The 20,877-nt window shown below is 39.7% G+C and overlaps 1 pseudogene; it reads right to left on the bottom strand.

Annotated features, from left to right (window-relative positions):
• Positions 1 to 6,218: 6,218 nt before the first annotated feature.
• On the bottom strand, positions 6,219 to 13,113 carry LOC131831107 (UDP-glucuronosyltransferase 3A1-like; annotated as a pseudogene).
• Between the last annotated feature and the right edge of the window lie 7,764 nt (positions 13,114 to 20,877).

The raw sequence follows: 20,877 nt of genomic DNA on the forward strand, positions 1-20,877 counted from the left end.
CCTCCAAGCAAGACTGCTACTGTAAACGTTTTCAGTTCAGCTTTCCTTGCAGCCTGTTACAGGTAACAGAATTCTGGGGCAATGAGGACAGAGTCACTTTTCCAGGAGGAGGGGGAGGATAATTCTGTGAAAACTTTTACTTTCCTGATCAAGAGCTATATTTCTTTGAATGCTTATATAGCTTTCAGAGCTTTGACAAGAGTTTACAGGAAAGGCAAATAGAAAACAAAGGGATATGTAAAGTAACCATTTTAGGGGTGATTCCAAGTGGTAGAAGCAGGAGTGAGGGAAACAGGCTGAGAAGATACTGGACATGGAGGTTGGAATGGTTCAGGTCCATTGCCTCAAAGAGGGGCATGACAAGGAAAGTGTCCTCAAGGCTTAAAATATGAAGGTCATTGGTCCAAATTACCCTGGGACAGAATCACAGAACAGCCCATGCTGACTGGCAAATGAAGAAGTCCATAAGGGCTGAATAAAGAATTCCAATTTTAGGAAGAAGCCAATGAGCAGGAACTTGCAACAAAATTAGCAAGTAGATATGATGTGGGGAATAGGAATTGCCAGAATTCCTATTCAGTGGGAATTTCTTAAGAAATGGTAACACTGCACCCCTCCCCCCATTCTCTGTTTCCTAAGATACACTTGGCATCAGGCCTTCTTCAGCTTCCTGGCCCACACAGCCAGCTGACCACCACACTCAATTGTTTCACATATTGCCAGACATGGTCCAGGGTGACCACCAGCAGGAACAAGATGTTGAGAAGGTACTCTTCATGCCACAGCTGCTGGGAGGTGCAGGGGCTTGAGGTGTGCTGTGCCCCATCTAGAGGATGTGGTAGATCCAGCCCACCAACCCCTGGGTGGGCCAGGGGGTGTCAGGGGTAGAAGTGTCTATCTGATGATGCTGGTGGCCACTACTACTGATCTATACCTAATAGCAGAGACAGGAGATGACAACATTGGATGACAGGTTCTCAGCAGCTTACACAGGACAGAGAAGACTGGTTTTCAAGTAATTAAAATCTGGTCCTGAAATTTACCAGCTGGATGCCTATAAACAGTTTAATTTTATAAAGATTCTTGTATGCACAGAATCCAAATTAATGCCGAAAGGTGAAGTTGTGCCTAATTCAGTCCCTGGACTCATGGAGCTCATGACCTACTAGACCGAAAGATACCTGTGTATCTTTTGGCTAGGTGTGCTTTGGTGGCTAGGTGTGCTCATTGCTAACAAAGCACCACTGTTTATAGTCCTTTCAGTGGACAGAGCTAGGAAGTATTTGGTTATAGACATAGATATCGAGATCCCATACTTATTTCCCTAATTATAGATGCTGTAGCTGTCTATTACCTAGTGACAAAAAATCAATTTATAATTTATACTGGTATCTCAATTCAATAATCACAGGGGTTGTTCCAATTGTCCCCACTTCCACATTTGTAATTTTCTTTTCCAAAAGTAAGAAACAACATCAATACATTTACTCATTTGCTTGGTCCTATCATGCATAGAAAGTGAAGTCAAATATACTAACCCAAAAAACTGTAAAGAACCTACTCAATAAATAAGCTTTGTTTGCAGTTCTTTTTATCTTTATATTGGATATACATAGCTGATCCTTGAACAAATGGGTTTGAATTGTACAGGTCCACTTATATGTGGATTTTTTTTTCAATAAATATGGTACAGTACTGTAAATATATTTTCATTTATTTTCTTAATAACATTTTCTTTTCTCTAGTTTATTTATGGTATATAATACATATAAAATATACATGTAGTATATGTAATACATGTAATAGTAATACATATATATCTAGTATATAATACATATAACATACAAAGTATATGTTAATCAACTCTTTATGTTATTAGTAAGGCTGTTGGTCAACAGTAGGATATTAGTAGTTAAATTGTGGGAGAGTCAAAATATATGCAGATTTTTTACTATGTGAGGGATTAGCACTCCTAATCCCATGCTCTTAAAAGGTCAACAGTACTAGCAAAACAAATTCAGCAGCATATAAAGTTGATTACACACCAATACCAAGAAGGATTTATCCTGAAATGCAAAGAGGGTTCAACATATGGAAACTGATCAATGTAATACACCACATTAACAGAATGAAAGAAAAAAACTACATGATCACCTTAATTGATTCAGAAAAAGCATTTGACAAAATTCAACACCCTTCCATGATAAAAAACATTCAACATAATAAAAGCCATTAACTAAAAACCTACAGCAAACATCATACTCGATGATAAAAGACAAAGCTTTCTCTAAGATCAGGAACAAAGCAAAGATGGTTGTTTTTATCACTTCTCTTCCACATAGCACTAGAAGTTCTAGCCTGAGCAATTAAGCAAGAAAAAGAAATAAAAGGCACCCAAGTTAGAAAGGAAGAAGTACAATTATCTCTATTCACATGTGACATGATCTTACATGTAGAAAATTCTAAAGATTACACACACACACACACACACACACACACACACACACACACCTGTTAGAATTAATAAACGAATTCATCAATAGAGCAAGAGTACAAAATAAGCCAAAAAAATCAGTCACATTTCTATACTGACAGTAAACAATCTGAAAAGAAATCTACATAACAATTCCATTTACAATAGCATTAAAAAAGAATAAAATACTTGGGAATTAACTTGGCCAAGGAGGTGAAAGACTTGCACAATGAAAACTGCAAAACATTGCTGAGAGAAATTAAAGAAGTTACAAATGGAAACATATCGCATACTGGTGTGGATCCATAGCACTGATCCTGCAGCTCCTTCCCGCTTCTCTGAGCCCTGGGACAGTGCACATGCAGCTCTGTGATAAAGAAGCCAACTTCTCTTATAGGTCTCCTGGGGCATTGAGACTGGAGGTATGAGAGACATACATGGGTTTTAGTCCTCTCACAAGTCCTAGTCATCCTTGCCGGCTCTAGTTTATTTCTGCTTTCATTCTCTTCTACTTTATTTTTCCTCACAGCCAGTCTAGCTGACTTAAATTTCAAGAGTAGAACCTTACATGGGCTGTTGCACCAGCTGCCACAAATATGTTAAGGTCTAGACCCAATGATAATTCTTTTTTTCTACATAATTCATATTCATATGATCAAAGCCTGACCCAATATTCCTTCTCCTATTCTGCTTTACTAACCAAACCTCAATTTTATTTGTAATAAAACTTACAAACAAAAGGAAAGCCTCTACATTTTCCAACCTCTATTGTAGATAGGAGTCATCATGTGACATAGTTCTGATTAATGAAAGTTAAATGGGAGCCACTGAATAGTTACGCTTTCAAGGGGGACATGCTCTATTAGGTTTCTATTTTCTGTTGTAAATAATTACCATAAACTTGGTGGCTTAAAGCAACATGACTTTATTATCTCACACTTTCGTAAGTTAGAAATCTGTTGTTGGTTTTTTGGGCTAAAATCAAGGTGTTGGCCTGGCTGTTCCTTTTGAGGACCCTAAGGATGGATTCATTTCCTTGCCTCTTCAATTTCTAGAGGTCCACCTTCCTTGGTTCAGAGTTCCTCTTCTGTCTTCAAGGCCAGCTACATAGCATCTCTCTCGCCATTCTTCCATGGCCACATCTCTCTCTCTGCCTCTCCTCTCCTTCAACTACAAAGAGCCTTTGTGACTGTATCAGGCTCATCTGATAACGCATGATAATTTCCCTATTTTAAGGTTAGCTGATTAGCAACCTGAATTCTATCTGCAATCTTAATCACTTTTGCCATGTAATGTAATGTATTTACCTGTTCCAGGTATTAAGACATGGACATTTGTGGGGAGCCATTATTCTGCCTGTATCACATAGAATTCTTTTTTCCCCCTTCTTCCTTGCCTAGAGCACATATATCCTGGCTCCAGCTACAGCAAGCATATAGCACCCATGAAAAAATCTTGTGATGGAAGCAACTGGCAAGAGTGACTAGCCAGAGAGGGACTGGAGAACTGTTGACATTAGAGAAGTGCCATTCTAATCCCACATTTCCACTCTAGCCATCTTTCATGTGAGAAGGAAATAGACCTATTATATGTTTAAGGCATTATTTTTTGAACTTCTATGACTGATCGTCAATTTAATTTCCAGTGATACATAACATATAGGAAGGTCCATTGCAATGAAATGAAAAGGGGATGGAATTCTTTTCCTGAATCAAAGTAGTCTTAGAAATCACCACATATCCATTGGGGATGGTATGTGCTATGGTGAGTGCTGTGAAGTGTGTAAACCTGGTGATTCACAGATCTGTACCCCCAGGGCTAAAAGTACATTATATGTTTATTAAAAAATTAAATAAATAAAATAAAAAATAGAATTAAAAATTAAAAAAAAGAAATCACCACATATCTTGCTGCCTGACTCACAAAAACATATTAAGGCTAAACACAACTTTCATGGTCCTGTTTGACTTTCTCATAACCCCATGTTAGAAAGCAGGTGTCATGGAAAGATTTCATGAAAGAAAAAACTGTAGAACAACCTGTGAGCCCTATGTGTAGTCAGCAGAGATGGTGCTCCCTGCAGGAGGGGATATTGTAGCTGCAGTGGAGTTCTGGGAGGGAAGATTATGGGAGGGAGGGTCTGCACATATTTAGGGGGTTGCTTTCTGGAACCAGAACTTTGAAGGGAGTTCAGAAAAAGAGGCAATTTGGGTTTGTCTTACTCAGTTCTGGCTACTATATCAAAATACCATAAATCTAGTGGCCTATAGACAAGAAATTTGGAATACCTTGGTGGCTCAGTCAGTTAAGCATCTCCCTTTGGCCCAGGTTATGATCGCAGGATCTTGGGACCAAGTCTTACATCGGGCTCCCTGCTCAAGGGGAGTCTGCTTCTCCCTCTCCCTCTATCCCCATCTCATGGTCTATCTCTCTCTCACACACATTCCCATTCTCTCAAATAAAGTCTTCAAATTTAAAAAATTTTTTAAAAAACGAAATTTATTTCTTACAGTTCCAGAGGCTGGGTAGTCTGAGATCAGTGTGCCAACATGGTTGGCTTTGGGTGCGGACTCTTCCTGGCTTGTAAACAGCTGACTTCTCATTGTATCCTCACATGGTAGAGTGGACTAAAGAACTAGCTAGTTCTCTGGCCTCTTCCTATAAGGGCATTAATATTCATGGGGACTCTATGCTCATTACTTAATTGCCTCTCAAAGGCCTCACCCCCAAATACCATCACACTGGAGTATGGTTTTCAACGTATGAATTTAGGGGAATCATTCTACTGCAGTCCCAGTCTACTGCAGTCCCAGAAGCAGACCCTGAGATAAAGACTTGAGTACAAATAGTTCATTTGGAAAATGCTTAGGAACACTGGTGTGAAAATGGGAAACTGATACAGAGAAGGGAAGTAAGCCAAAAAAGTGTGACTCAATAAGCCAGTTACCATAGTTTAATTCCATAGGAAAACTGAAAAACAGTGCAAAAGACATGACTTAGAATTATCCCACAAGAGAAAAAAGGGAATTGGGCTATTTACATGCTAAAGCTCAAGACCATTGGTTGAGGGTTGTTCCCAAGGGTGTTAATTAACAGGAACTTCCATACTGTTTTATACGTGGGCAGCACAGCCTCCCACAATTCTGGGGAGAAGATCACACATGCTTAGAGTTGCAGGTATGGACCTCTGGCACTTGTAAGAGCACACTGGAAAGTCCACAGCAAGAAGCAGGATTTGATAGCATCTCCTACTGGGATGGAGGCAAGAGTGGGAGAAAGAGACTGAGAAAGTGGCTGAATCAGAAGACTGGAATCATCAGAGCAAAGTGCCTAGGAGAGAAGAGTGATAAGCTAGGGACAAGGTTTTAAATCTGAGAAGTTGGTCGAATCACACACAGGCAGAAACACAACATAGCCCCAGCTATTCAGTAAGCCAAAAAGCCAAAGAGCTCTGGCAAGACAATGTTAATAGAGAAGGAAGCACCCATGGGTGATATATGCAGCTAATGAATCATTGAATACTACATCAAAAATATTGATGTACTAATGATCACTATAGTGGCTAAATGAACCAAATTTTAAAAAAAAGAAGAAGAAGAAGAAGAAGCAGGTTGTGCTAATATAAACAAGAGGAGTTGAGATAAAGGGAGCCAAAGTAGTGGGAGACCAGTATGGTCTATGCAAGTGTGAGGCATACCAAGAAGCAGTGACTTCCCAATACACCCATACCTAGGATGCATCCGTGTCACATCTGCTTCAGCTTCCTGGCCCTACAAAGGCCCCTGACCATGTCTAGCAGCTTCTCATACAGCCAAATAGTACCCAAGGTGACCACCAGCAGGAACAAGAAGACGTTCAGCAGGTACTGCTCATGCCACAGCTGCTGCAGGCCATGGGGCTTGAGGTGGGCCACACCCCTTGTCATGCTGAACACCATACAGTAATTACTCCAGGCATGGAATGACTCCTCCAAGCAGCAGTTCGTGGCCCTGCTGGGTTTTAGATCCCATTAACAGTCTGAGGAACATCATAAAAATACATTCTAAGAAATGTAGATACCCTTCACAATTTTACCTTTCTAGGAGTTCATGAGGCCCAGGAGCATCACTGTGTTGCTGAGCCAAGAACCCCTGATGTAGAGGACTAGTATTTAGTTATTCTTTACTTGTTCAACAATTACTTATGGAGTGCCTACTGTGTGCAAAGCAGTGAGAGAAGCCAGGATAAATAAGAAAGATATGAACATACTGTCATGAAGCTTACATTCTAGTTGGAGGAAATAGTCAATAAACTATAAACTAATGAAGAGTAATTACAAAGTATGACACGTGTTGTGAAGGAAATTATGTGGAATGGCTGGCAATGATCAGAGAAGGCCTCTCTGAAGTGATGACATTGGAGCTAAATGGAAAGAATGTTCCAGAACAGCCAAAGGCAAAGACCTCTAGAGGAAAGAATGACATGTTTGAAGAAGTAAAAGGACAGGACGCCTGGGTGGCTCAGTTGGTTAAGCAGCTGCCTTCAGCTCAGGTCATGATCCCAGCATCCTGGGATCGAGTCCCACATCGGGCTACTTGCTCCACCGGGAGCCTGCTTCTCCCTCTGCCTCTGCCTGCTACTCTGTGCCTGTGCTCGCTCTCGCTCGCTCTCTCTCTGACAAATAAATAAATAAAATCTTTAAAAAAAAAAAAAAAGAAGCAAAAGGACACCCCTGTACCTGTCCAGAACCTTTTTAAACCTCTCAAGAGAAATAAAAACTCTAAAAAGAGAAACTTGTAGAAGTTTCTTCTAAAGACACAAAGTTCTTCCTTTCATCTGCCTTGAATTTGTCTTACTGAAATATAAGACTCATTCTTTAACTTGATATTCAGTAAAAATAGGTCAGCTGATATCTTAGTTTAGCTGAGTTTTAGCTTATATGGGGGTGGAGGGGAGAGACCTTCCAGCCAGTTCCCCTAGTGCTACTCCGAGGCCTACATACATATCTTTTGTCTCCCATGACTTGCTTCATCTTTGGAGCTAGGGCTCCTTTGGAGCTGCCCTATCAGAATGGAGATACCCAGGTCTTTGGCTTCTACTTGGAGTAGGTTTCCAGGCTGGTCTGTGAGGAAAGGAATCCCCACCACAGGCGCACCATGATGAATAGATTCCATCATGCTATTCTGCCCTCCGTGAGAGACAAATAGGTGAATACTGGGGTGAGCTTGGACAAAGGAGAAAGAAAGAGAGAGAGAGAGAGAAAGAAGGAAGGAGAAAGAGAAAGAAAGGAAAGAAAAAGAAAGAAAGAAAGAAAGAAAGAAAGAAAGAAAGAAAGAAAGAAAGAGAGAGAGAGAGAAGGGAAGGAAGGAAAGAAGGAAGGGGATGCTCGAGAAAGGATTTGGTGAATCTGGAAAAACAGCAATGTCAGGAAGACATGCAGGGGATTCTAGAGGTGTTTAGGAACCATTTAAAGAGTCAGTTACTTGGAAGACACTCTGTGAGCACTCTCAGAAACATGGATCTAACACCTGAACCAAAGAACAGCTAAAGCTAAGAATGCAGAGAGAGCACTAAGTTCAGCATATGCCACCATTCATCCATTGATTCCTTCATTGTGTCTCTATGTCGTTTTAAAGCAGGGCTTATGCCTTATACTTTAACACTGCCAGATCCTGTCATACTGTCTCTCCCTTATTTGTAGCAAAATAAAATGTTGATGAGGAGGAGCTTATCCAGCCCAAGGACCTAGAAACCCTTAAAGTACTTTTGGTAAATGCAATTTGCTGGCTCTACCTCTGGCTACTGAAATACATTTGCAGGGACAGAATCAAAAACGTGTATCTCCAATTCACTGAGTGGTTCTGATCCAGTCTGCAGCTACGCACAAGAAGCATCCCCAGAATGCAGCAGGGGCCAGAGAGAGAAACCCTCTTGGAGATGTGGTAGGACAGCTCAGACAGAAAAATGAGGAATTTTAATCACATTAGGAAGACACTATGGCCCCTAGGTCTCTCGCACTCCTGGTGAGAAGGAACTGGGCCAGTGCCTGTAGGGGGTCTGTGTGTAACCAGCAGGTGGCTTCAGGCCACTGCACAGCAGCGACATCCTTTCTGCTCTGCATACTTATGTCTCAGAACATTTATAGGCATTTCTTGGAAGGTGTCTGATCCTGATCACCTACCAATTGCAAGAGGCCACAGTAACCCCTCTTGACTATCACTTGTGGCTACAGATAACGGGTCTGGGTTACAAATGAATGAAATGACCCCAAAGTGACAAGCTCTTCTGGTGCTTTGACTTCCGCTCACAGATGCTTTCGTTTTCAAGGGTGGTGTAGTGCCCAGGTAGGGGTGACCGCTGCAATCAATGCTAAAGAAAAAGTAACTGGAGAGAGAGGGGGTCAGAACGGCTGCTGCCTGTAGAAGCAGGAAGTCCTTACCCACAAGGTCACTCTGAGGAAGTCAGTCTACAGTTTTCACACTGGCTGCCAATTTGACACTTCCAAGTCACCCCTGGGGAAGGTGGGCAAAGATAGTATTCATCTTCTCTAGGACTTCCTTCACCTTTTGGTGTGTACCATGGAGCTCAGTGTCACAAGAACAAAACCTACATCTGCAACTTGGCAGTGAAGCTCTCAAATTCTTGAGAGAACAGAAAAGAGTCATACCATTCATGCAGCACATCTCTGAACTCTCTGGGCTTCCCTTGTTTAGGATAAATTAAAACCTTTCTTTTCCCTAGGATAACATGTGCTGAATGGCCTGGAAGAAAGTGATTTTTCTGAGCCTTGATTTATCCTTTTTCTCCAGGATCACAGCATTGGTGTTTCCTTTCCCTGCAGGCTTTACAGCTGGATGAACTGTATTTCAATTTCCTCTCTTGTGGGTCAGGAGGGAAGACAGGGACAGTTTTTGATAGTATCCTCCAGAGGACTCAGTGAACACCTTCCCGCATCCGGTACTATGGGCTTTCCCCAGAGAAGAATGGGAGGCAGGCAGGATTCCCAAATGCTCAGGAGCTGGATCTCCTCCACCCTTGCGAGGGAGGCAGCTAGAAGATGGTCAAAGAGATGCATGTCTTCAAGTGATACAATATCGTCTCAAATTCTCAGTTTTCTTTTTTTTTTTTTAAGATTTTTATTTATTTATTTGACAGAGAGATCACAAGTAGGCAGAGAGGCAGGCAGAGAGAGAGGAAGGGAAGCAGGCTCCCCACTATGCAGAAAGCCTGATGTGGGGCTCAATCCCAGGACCCTGGGATCATGACCTGAGCTGAATGCAGAGGCTTTAACCCACTGAGCCACCCGGGCGCCCCTCAAATTCTCAGTTTTCTAAAGGTTTACAGTGACCTATGTGGGCTTGGCCACCAGGCAACCTAAGTTCATGGGTATGTGTGCCCCTCCCAGCTTCCAGTCTCTCCATGATGTTCTGTGGGTACACTTTTGAGAGGGTCTGTAATCTCTGCTTTCTCCTTTTTCTGTGCTTCCGAAGTCAGCCACTCCTCATGCACTTGAGCTCCTTGCTTTCCCCCATGGTAGTGGTTGCTATAGGATCAGGGAGGACTTAATGAAAAAGATGGTGGTAAATCTCTCAAGAATGCATAGAAAGCTATAAGCCAGACTGAAATGTAGAGCATCAAAAATACAGAAGGAGCTGGATCTTTGCCTCCCAGTTAACACTAGCCAAGAGGCATGTGTCTGGTTTTTCAGTACTTGTTAACTGAGATGTAACGATAATAATAAAAAAGACCCGGGGTGCCCAGGTGGCTTAGTCGTTGGGTATCTGCCTTATGCTCAGGTCATGATCCCAGCATCCTGGGATCAAGCCACACATCAGGCTTCCTGCTCAGCCGGAAGCCTACTTCTCCCTCTCCCACTCCCTCTGTTTGTGTTCCCTCTCTTGATGCCTCTCTCTGTCAAATCAGCAAATAAAATCTTAAAAAAAAAAAAAAAAAGACCCATTCAGTCATGCCTAACATGTGTCAGACATTGCAATGGAACTCTTAAAAACATATATCCAATCCTGTCAACAATCCTGAGTGCCAAGTGCTCTTTCACACCCCCAGAAACTGAGGCTGAGACCCAAAACACTTGTTGGAGAGAATATATGAAATAAATGGCAGAACCAGCATTGAATTCAGACTGGGTCTGACCCTAAAGTCCAAGTTTTTTCTATTACACAACATCAAAATGGACTAACATTCGGAGAAAATGATGATTTCCATATATTGCTTTTAGAATATTCATAGGTGGACTCATAATGAAAATATCTTTCCTTTTGCTGTCTCACTTTGGGGTTTAGCACAGACTGTGGAGGGAAAGAGTTAAAAATAGAGGTTGCCTCACAGTTTTATAGACTCAGTCAAATATTGAGTCAGTATAAATACAGTTTGGGTGTGCTGAAAATGCAAATTATGAGGATTCAAACCTAGAGATCCTGATTCAGTAGGTCTAGGGTGGGGCCTGGAATCTGTATTTTCTATAAGTATCTCAGGTGAACCTGACAAAGATAAACTAAGAACCACACTTTGAGGAAGACTAATCCAGAGCATGGCCGGCATAATCCTGAAGCACCAGGGTAAAAGGGTACAGCTCCCTAGAGCTCTCTATATCTCCTGGGGCTGGACTGGGAAAGGCTCTGACAAGGCAGCATGTATGACTGATAAGATGCCTATAGTGGAGAACCAATTGTTTCAGAGCACCCAGTGCCCATGTGTCTCCTTGTTTCTATGAAAAATGAAATATCCAGTTGTCAGATATGTGAATTGAGCAAATTATTTGGACAAACACAACTTATCAAAACTGGCACTAGAAAAATTAGAAATTTTAAATATCTCTAAATAGCTTTAGATTCAATTTTTTTTTTACAAAAATTGATTTCCGAACCAAAAAGCTTTCCGAAAAGAATCTTCTAGAAACATAACCTCTTAAAATACAAGAAGAGGGTACAATTCCAATGGAGTTTTATGAGGCCAACCTATCCTTCAAAATATTTTTAAATGGAATCCAGCAATAAATAGAAAACGTAGTACATCGTGTCCAATTCTTCTATCCAAAGATGCAAGGTCAATTTAAGTCAAAAATTATCATTATAATTCACCTCAATAACAGAGTAAAAAGGAAGTTTCATATGATCTCCTCAATAGATGCAGAACAAAACTTTAGCAAAATTCAACACCATTTTATCATAAAACTCTCAATATGGCTAGGTATAGAAAGTAATTTCTTTGGTGTGATAAAATGCATATATTGAAAAAATTCTTGATCTATAATAATACTTTAATGGAAAATACTGAACTCTTCCCACCTAAGATAGGAACAAAGTAGAGAGGTCTGCTCTCACCACTTTTATTTAACATCATGGTATAAACTCTAGCCAGAACAATAAAACAAGAAAAATAAGTAAAATAAATAATGATTAGAAAGGCAAAAGAGAGAGTTGTTAGTTGTATGAGACACCATCATCTATATAACCCTGTATGTCAGGTTCTGCACTCGGTGCAGAATCTGCTTGAGATTCCCTTTCCCTCTCTCTCTCTCTGCCCCTCCCCCTGTTTGTTCTCTTGCTCTCTCTGTCAAATAAATAAATAATAAATTCTTTAAAAAAAAACCCACCCAGGGGCACCTGGGTGGCTCAGTGGGTTAAAGCCTCTGCCTTCGGCTCAGATCATGATCTTAGGGTCTTGGGATTGAGCCCCACATCGGGCTCTCTACTCAGGAGGGAGCCTGCTTCCCTTCCTCTCTCTCTGCCTGCCTCTCTGCCTACTTGTGATCTCTCTCTGTCAAATAAATAATAAAAACCTTTAAAAAAAATCCACCTAGATTTAACCTTTGTCTGAGCAATTTCTATCTGTGCACTAATGGCACCATCATGAGAGAGATTCTTTACATCCAAATGGAACACAAAGGTTTTACTCACCTGAGTATTGGTTCAACAGGTTTGACCATTAAGCTTGCAATATAAACAATGTAGAGAAGCAGGGGCCGGGCAAAATAAAGGCAAAGTCAGAATTAACAAACCATAGTTCTGCTTTCAGTTAAAGATAAAATAGGTCTGGCCTAGAGCCTTCGGGGAAACATTCCCTGATAGAGTCATCAAACTGAGCATGAATATACAATTCTCTCAAGGTCAAAATGAAGAACATCAGAGAGTTTTTCTCTTGGCCTCAGAAATCCATGTGATCTGTCAGGGAGAGTAGAATGCTGGAACCTAAGACACAGGCCCAGGCAGACCAAAATTCATAATTTCAAATGTGCTAGCAAGGATGGTCACAAATGGCCTTCCAAGTTTCTCAACAACCAGGAAAGTGCAGCAGTCCGTAGCATAACCAGCCCTAGGTCGAAACTTTCATTCTTTAGGGAGCCCATCCTGTCTGTCCTTCCTAACACATGACTACACTAAATTGCATGTAGAGCTTCATGACCTTTAAAAGCTTTGTAAATGAGCTCCTGTGGAAAAGGGAAGGAAAGAAGGAAGGGAGGGAGGAAGGAGTGAGAGATACTTGATATTCATGGACAGCGTTAATCTTGAAACATATGAAGGAATCTTGGCACCAGAATTGAATACCTTGAAAGCACTTTTGGTAATAACCTGTCCTATTGGTCTCTCCTGAGAACTTTCTGCTCGAGATGCTGGTTTTTTCTTGATCTTCATATCTACCATGGCATTTTCTTGTTTTTTTCTTTGCTACAATTCTTCCTGATGCTTAGAATGTCCCTGTTTTCCTCCCTCTTCCTTTCTTTCCCTCATAGAAATCCTATCCATCTTTTTTTTTTTTTTCAAATTTATTTCACAGACAGAGATCACAAGTAGGCAGAGACGCAGGCAGAGAGAGGAAGGAAAGCAGGCTCCCCGCTGAGCAGAGAGCCCGATGCAGGGCTCGATCCCAGGACCCCGGGATCATGACCTGAGCTGAAGGCAGAGGCTTTAACCCACTGAGCCACCCAGGTGCCCCAATCCTATCCATCTTTTGATGCTCTTCCTTCCCTGGAAGATGTTACCAGCTATAGCTGGTGCATATGATCTCTCTCCACTGGCTGAATGCTGGAGCTCATCCGTGATGCTCTGTATGACCTGCAATTATATGTGAACTTTGCTCTCAAATGTACATGTGTGTAGGATTTATTTTCCCAGGGCTGTAAGCATCTTGATGTCAGTGTCCCATGAACATAAGTGGAAAACCGCACTTTCCATTGGAGAAACCACTGTAGAAGCTGTGTGCCTGTGATGGCTGCTGGCTTGCTTTCAACTACTGGGCCAATGGATGTCTTCACACTCCACTGGCAACAAATCGTTCAAAAAGATCACTGTTGCTTGGGCTTCCCATGTAAGGGTCAGTGAATAAGGACTTTGAACTTTTATCTGCCTCTAAGGGCCTCTTCTTTGATACAAATTCTGAAATCTTGCTGAATATCAATGTTCCGTGTTAGTTTTTTTTTTTTTTTTTTAGATTTTATTTATTTATTTGTCAGAGAGAGAGAGTGAGAGCGAGCACAGGCAGAGTCAGCGGGAGAAGCAAGCCCCCCACGGAGCAAGGAGCCCAATGTGGGACTCAATCCCAGGACGCTGGGACCTGAGCCAAAGGCAGCTGCTTAACCAACTGAGCCACCCAGGCGTCCCTCCATGTTAGCTTTTACTTGAGCATTTACTGTATTTTATTGAAGATTCATTTACTTTTCTTCTAATAATATTTGAACATTTGCTAAGGTGATTCTGTACTGGTGATTCAGGATCCACAAAGTGAGCTAAAAAATGAGATTCCAATGAGGATACAGGCAGTTGACTTATAAATTGAAGATCAGTCATCAGCTGCTTGATTTCCTTTTGTTAAAGTGAAGACCAAATACTTAAGGAGAACCCATAGCCCTGCCCTATGCCCTCTGGTAAGCGGTGAAGGGAGAGAGAAACATGGCTCCACAGGGAAGGTCTCTACCCTGATTGTGTACTATAATTCCTGGGGAGTTTACATAATTTATATATAATTTACACAAGACTTTCTGAAAGTGGGACCCAAACATAAGTATTTGTTCAAAGTTCCTCAGGTGATTCTAATCACCTAATCTTTTCAGCCAGGGTTGAAAAGTGCCAACCTGAGAGAGAGAGAGAAAGCAAATACGCATTTATCATAACATAAGGACACAGGGTATACCACTATTCATGTATATTTAAATGGTTCAACTATTTTTTAAAAAATATTTAATTAATTTATTTATTTGAGAAAGAGAGAGTGGTGGGAGGGGCAGAGGGGTTGGGAGGGGGTGAGAGAGAGAATTTCAACTGATCTCTGTGCTAAGCACTGAGCCTGACTTGGGGCTCAGTTTCACGACTCTGAGATCATGACCCGAGCTGAAACCAAGATTTAGACCCCCTTTTTTAAATTTAATTTTACTTTATTTTGTGTGTGTGTGTTCCAAAATTCATTGTTTACGCACCTCACCCAGTTCTTCATGCAATATGTGCCCTCCTTAATACCCACCACCGGGCTCACCCAACCCCCCACCACATTCCCTCCAAAACCCTCAGTTTGTTTCTCAGAGTCCAGTCTCTCATGATTTGTCTCCCCCTCTGATTTCCCCCAAGTGAGTCAAGAGTCAGAACCTTAATGAACTTAACCATCCAGGTGACCCTGGTTCAACTATTTTTAAAAATTTGTTCAGGACAAAGAAGAAGATGTAAAGAACTAATGTTGGGACTAATGTTGTTAAAAGTTCACTTCCAATAGAGAAAATTCTTTCCCTGAGGATAATTTCTAACAATTACTGGGGACAAGAGAGAGGAAGTTGTTTTGTCATTTCAGCAGTGCAATGGGCAGGGCAGGCTTCTTCCAAAAGGACAAGATTATGAGGAGAAAATCAATGGGATCAAATGGGCAGTCGATTTAGTAAGTTTGACAGGATGTTCTGATTAAATCGGAGAGCAGGCAGACAACTACTTTAAGCCAGAGAGGAAGCCAAGGAGGCTTCTTGAATTCAATGATCAGGATAATCTTCCTAATTACATCTGAGGCAATAGCAAAAGTTTCAGTAACTATAAAAAACTAGTCAAGTAAGATGTAATTTATTATTTGACCTAGTCTTTTCATAAATCTTCACCTTTCAGTAATAAATGTTTACCTTCTGTCTTCTATGTGCTATATACTCTAATAGATTCAGTAGATCCAGTAGTGTGCAAGGAAAACATGACCTTTGCCCTGATGGAGCCTACGGTTTGCCAGGAGAAGCAGATATTGAGCAAATCATTACAAGTAAAAAATTATCAGTGTGTTAAGTGTTTCAAAAGAAAGAGCTAGGCATATGAAAGTGTACAAACTACGTACTTAACTTAGCAATTAGTACCATGATTCTCTCTGTGTGCTACGACCAATTACCCACATACATCAGAGGGGATATATTTTAAAAATTAAGAATTTTTAAAAAAATGTTTAAAGGAGCACTGGCTGACTCAGTTGGTAGAGCATGTGACTCTTGATCTCAGTGCCATGAGTTCAAGCCCCACATTGGGCGTGGAGCTTAGTTAAAAAAAAAAAAAAAAAAAAAATTAAGGTAATACATGGAATAGCTTTGAAAAATTCAATTCATCTGGTATAAACTTTTGAAAATTAGCCAATGAAAATATAAACATCAACTTAATATGAGAGAGAAAAGACTTGCAGAAACACACTGCTAGGACTTGGAGGTCACACTCTGAAAGTGTATGTTCCCATCTAGTTGGAAGACGAGAGAACAGAGGGAAGACTTGAAGATTTTTTGTTTGTTTTTCCAATAGCTTTCATTCTCTGCCCTGTCTCTAACCCCTACATTGCCTGGCACATATTAAGTCCTCAGTAGATCTTTTTAATGAAAAAGAGAAAGCACAAAAGTAAGTGCTAAGTCAGCTGTATAGATAAGCTTAAAGGAAGAAATGAGGTAGATAAAATAGATTTTATGGAGGAGGCAGTATTTAAGAAATGCCTTGACTAGTGAGTCACATCTTTTCTCAGAAATAAGGGAGGAGCAAGGGCATGCTACTTAACAGAGAGCATGATTTTCCTCTCTGTGATTTCATACTTAAGATAAGTACTTTCTTGTCATTTTGAGTTTCAGAGGAGTGGAATTTCCAAGAGTCAGTCTCATGACTTACAGTCTGCAAGGCTGAAAATGAGTCTTAAATAGCCAGATTCCAGTTCCACTGTGAATGAATCTTAATGGCCATCTTGAAGTTCTGCAAAAAGAAATCTTTGTAAGTGACCCCCATCAACAGAAAATTTATGAAAAGAGAAAGGAAGAGAAAGAAGTGAAACTGAGTGACTAACTTTATCCAACAATGAAATGGTGAGCTGTCCATCACTGTCCCTAAGCTGGAGACAATAAAGGCAATCAATTGAGGGGAGTTTCGTAAGGTGAGATTCATCTCAATTTCTAAGAGTAATATCTGCTCATCCAGGTTTGGAAGCTGAACAAACTAGGAATGTTTGCCAGCATACCATCTCCACAGGACTGTCTGGTGTGATCAGTTCAGAGATTAATGAAATTGTTTGATTCGTTCATTCATTCATTCATTCATTCACTTACTCACTCATATTTCTCAAAAAATGATTGCTTTATTTTTGTTTTTAAAAAAACCTACTATATCCCAAGCAAGGCTTCCTTTAAAAGGTAATCAGAATTAATCTTGAATTCCTATTTATAGTCTTCTGGAGGAGACCAACTGAAAATTTGGTATTTTTTTTCTTTTTCTTTTTAAAATCAAAGAGACAGAAGAGAAAAACTAATCAAATATATCACAAACCTAGATTAAAAGAAATGTTAAGGGACCCAATTTTAGTTCTTTCCCTTATTTATAACTCAGAATTTTTTTTCTTTTCTCTCTTTAATAACATCTCTATTGAGTGATAATTCACATATCCTAAATTTATTCTTTAAAAGTATACAGTTTAGTGGGTTTTAGGATATCTGCAGAGTTGTACAGCCAGCATTTCCTCACCCCCAAAAGAAACTTCATATCTATTAATAGTCACTCTCATTGTTCTCTTACTATCACTTAGTTCTTTAGACACAACTGCCTTTAATTCTTTGAATACATTTCTAATCACAGACTTAAAGTAGCTGGATATAAAAATCAATGCCCAGAAGTCAGTTGCATTTCTATATACCAACAATAAGACAGAAGAAAGAGAAATTAAGGAGTTGATCCTATTTACAATTGTACCCCAAACCATAAGATATCTAGGAATAAATCTAACCGAAGAAGCAAAGGATCTGTACTCAGAAAACTATAGAATACTCATGAAAGAAAGAGGAAGACATGAAGAAATGGAAAAATGTTCATGCTCATAGATTAGAAGAATAAATATTGTGAAAATGTCTATGCTGTGTAGAGCAATCTGCATAGTCAATGCAATCCTTATCAAAATACCATCAACTTTTTCCACAGAACTTGAATAATCCTAAAATTAAATGGAACCAGAAAAGACTCCAAATAGTCAAAGGAATGTTGAAAAAGAAAAGCAAAGCTAGTGGCATCACAATTCCGGACTTCAAGCTCCATTACAAAGATGTCATCATCAAGACAGTATGGTACTGGCAAAAAAACAGACATATAGATCAATGCCAGAATAGAGAACCCAAAAATGGACCTTCAACTCTATGGTCAACTAATCTTTGACATAACAGGAAAGAATATCCAGTGGAAAAAAGGCAGTCTCTTCAACAAATGGTGTTGAAAAAATTGGACAGCCATATGCAGAAGAAAGAAACTGGACATATCTTTACACCACATACAAAAATAGACCCAAAATGGATGAAAGACCTTATTGTGAGACAGGAATCCATCAAAATCCTTGAGATGAACACAGGCAGCAACCTCTTCAACCTCAGCTGCAGCAATTTCTTGCTAGACACGTTTCCAAAGGCAAGGGAAACAAAGGCAAAAATGAACAACTGGGACTTCATCAAGATCAAAAGCTTTTGCACAGCAAAGGAAACAGTTAACAAAACCAAAAGACAACTGACAGAATGCGAGAAGATATTTGCAAATGACAAATAAAGGGCTAGTATCCAAAATCTATAAAGAACTTCTCAAACTCAACACCCAAAGAACAAATAATCCAATCAAGAAATGGGAGAAGACATGAACAGACATTTCTCCAAAGAAGACATACAAACAGCCAACAGATACATGAAAAAGTGCTCAAAATCACTCAGCATCAGGGAAACACAAATCAAAACTGCAATGAGTTACCACCTCATACCAGTCAGAATGGCTAAAATTAACAAGTCAGGAAATGACAGATGTTGGCGAGGATGCAGAGAAATGGGAACCCTCCTACACTGTTGGCAGGAATGCAAACTGGTGCAGCCACTTTGGAAAACAGTATAGAGGTTCCTCAAAACTTGAAAATAGAGCTACCCTAAGACCCAGAAATTGCACTGCTGGGTATTTACCCCAAAGATACCAATGTAGTGATTTGAAAGGTCACGTGCACCCCAATGTTTATAGCAGCAATGTCCATAGTAGCCAAACTATGGAAAGAGCCCAGATGTCCATAGATGAATTGATAAAGATGTGTTACACACACACACACATACATACATATATATACATAAAGAAGATTCACAACACACACACACACAGAGGATGGCTTGTTACACAGCCATCAAAAAACAAACAAACAAAAAAGAAATCTTGCCACTTGCAACAATGTGGATAGAACTAGAGGGTAATATGCTAAGCGAAATATATCAATCAGAGAAAGACAATTATCATATATGGAATTTAAGACACATACAGAGGATCATAGGGAAAGAAAGGGAAAAAATAAAATAAGACAAAACCAGAGAGGGAGAAAAACCATAAGAGACTCTTAATCTCAGGAAACAAACAGGGTTGCTGGAGGGGAAGAGGGTGGGAGGATGGGTAGACTGGGTGATGGACATTGGTGAGGGTATTTGTTGTGGTGAGAGTGTGTTCAGACTGGTGGAATCACAGACCTGTACCCCTGAAACAAGTAATACCTGATATGTTAATAATAATAATAAAAAAATAACAACAAAGTCTTTGTCTAGTAGAGCCACTATCTGGGCTTCCTCAAAGATCATCTTTGTTGCATAGCTGCAATTAACTCATTTTCATTTAGTTTTTCATGTATATATCCATCATGTTGGATAAATAAATCTATTGTTTATTGAATTGTTTATGGTTGAGGCTATTATGAATAATGTGGCTATGAGCATTCTTATATGTATTCTTGTCCACATAAACACATTCTTGTGATATATTCATTGCTAAGCCCAAAGTCTATTTTTCTACGTTATCTTCTAGAAGTTTTATAGTTTGGTGCTATAGTTTAAGGCTTATGATTCATTTGGAGTTAACTTTTGTAAAAGGTGCAGTGAGCAGTGTCTAGATTTTTTTTTTTCTTTTGGCATGTGGCTGTTCAGTTGTTCAGTTCATTTGTTGAAAAGACTATCCTTTCTCCATTGAGTTGCCTTTGTTCCTTTGTCAAAGATCAATTGACTATATGTGGGTCTATTTCTGGACTTTCTGTTCTGTTTCACTGCTCTGTCTACTCTTTTGTCAATCTCACAATGTTTTGATTACCGTAGTTGTATAGTGAGTTTTGAAGTATAAATTCTCTTTGTTCTTCTCCCTCAATATTGTGTTAACTCTTCCAGGTCTTTGGCTTTGCCATATAAACTTTGGAATATTTGTCAATATCCACAAAATAACTTATTGGAATTTTGATTGGGATTGCATTGACTCTATAGATCAAGTTGCAAACAACTGACATCTTGACAGTGTCAGGACCTTCTGTGAACATGGAATCTCTAGATTTATTTAGTTCTCTAATTTCTTCCATCAGTTTTGTGCTTCTCATACACATTTTATACATATATATGTATATATAGATAGATATATTTATTTTATATATATTGTTACGTTTATACCTAAGTATTTCACTGTTGGAGCTACTAATGTAAATGGCATTGTGTTTTTAATTTCAAATTTCACTTGTCCATTTGTTATATACGAAAGTGATAGACATTTGTATATTAATCTTGTACCCTGCAACCTTAGTATACTTGCATACTCCTTGAGTTTTTTTGGTCAGTTCTTTCAGATTTTCTACATAGACCATCATGTCATCTGCTAACAAAGAGTTTTAATTCATCCTTCTAAATCTGCATCTCTTTTATTTCTTTTTCTTGTCTTAAATTGCATTAGCTAGGACTAATATAAATGGTACTGTGTTGTGTGTGTGTGTGTGTGTGTGTGTGTGTTTAATTTCAAACTTCCATGGTTGCTTTTGGTATAAAGGAAAGCAACTCTATCTTCTTAGCCTGGCTAGGATTTAACCAATTTTATTGATATTTTCAAGCACGCAGCTTTTGGTTTTGCTGACTTTTATTGTTGTTCTGCTTTAAATGTCATTGATCTCTAATTTTTGCA

This window comes from Mustela lutreola, chromosome 5 (assembly GCF_030435805.1).
Source record: "Mustela lutreola isolate mMusLut2 chromosome 5, mMusLut2.pri, whole genome shotgun sequence".
NCBI classification, from domain to species: Eukaryota; Metazoa; Chordata; class Mammalia; order Carnivora; family Mustelidae; genus Mustela; species Mustela lutreola.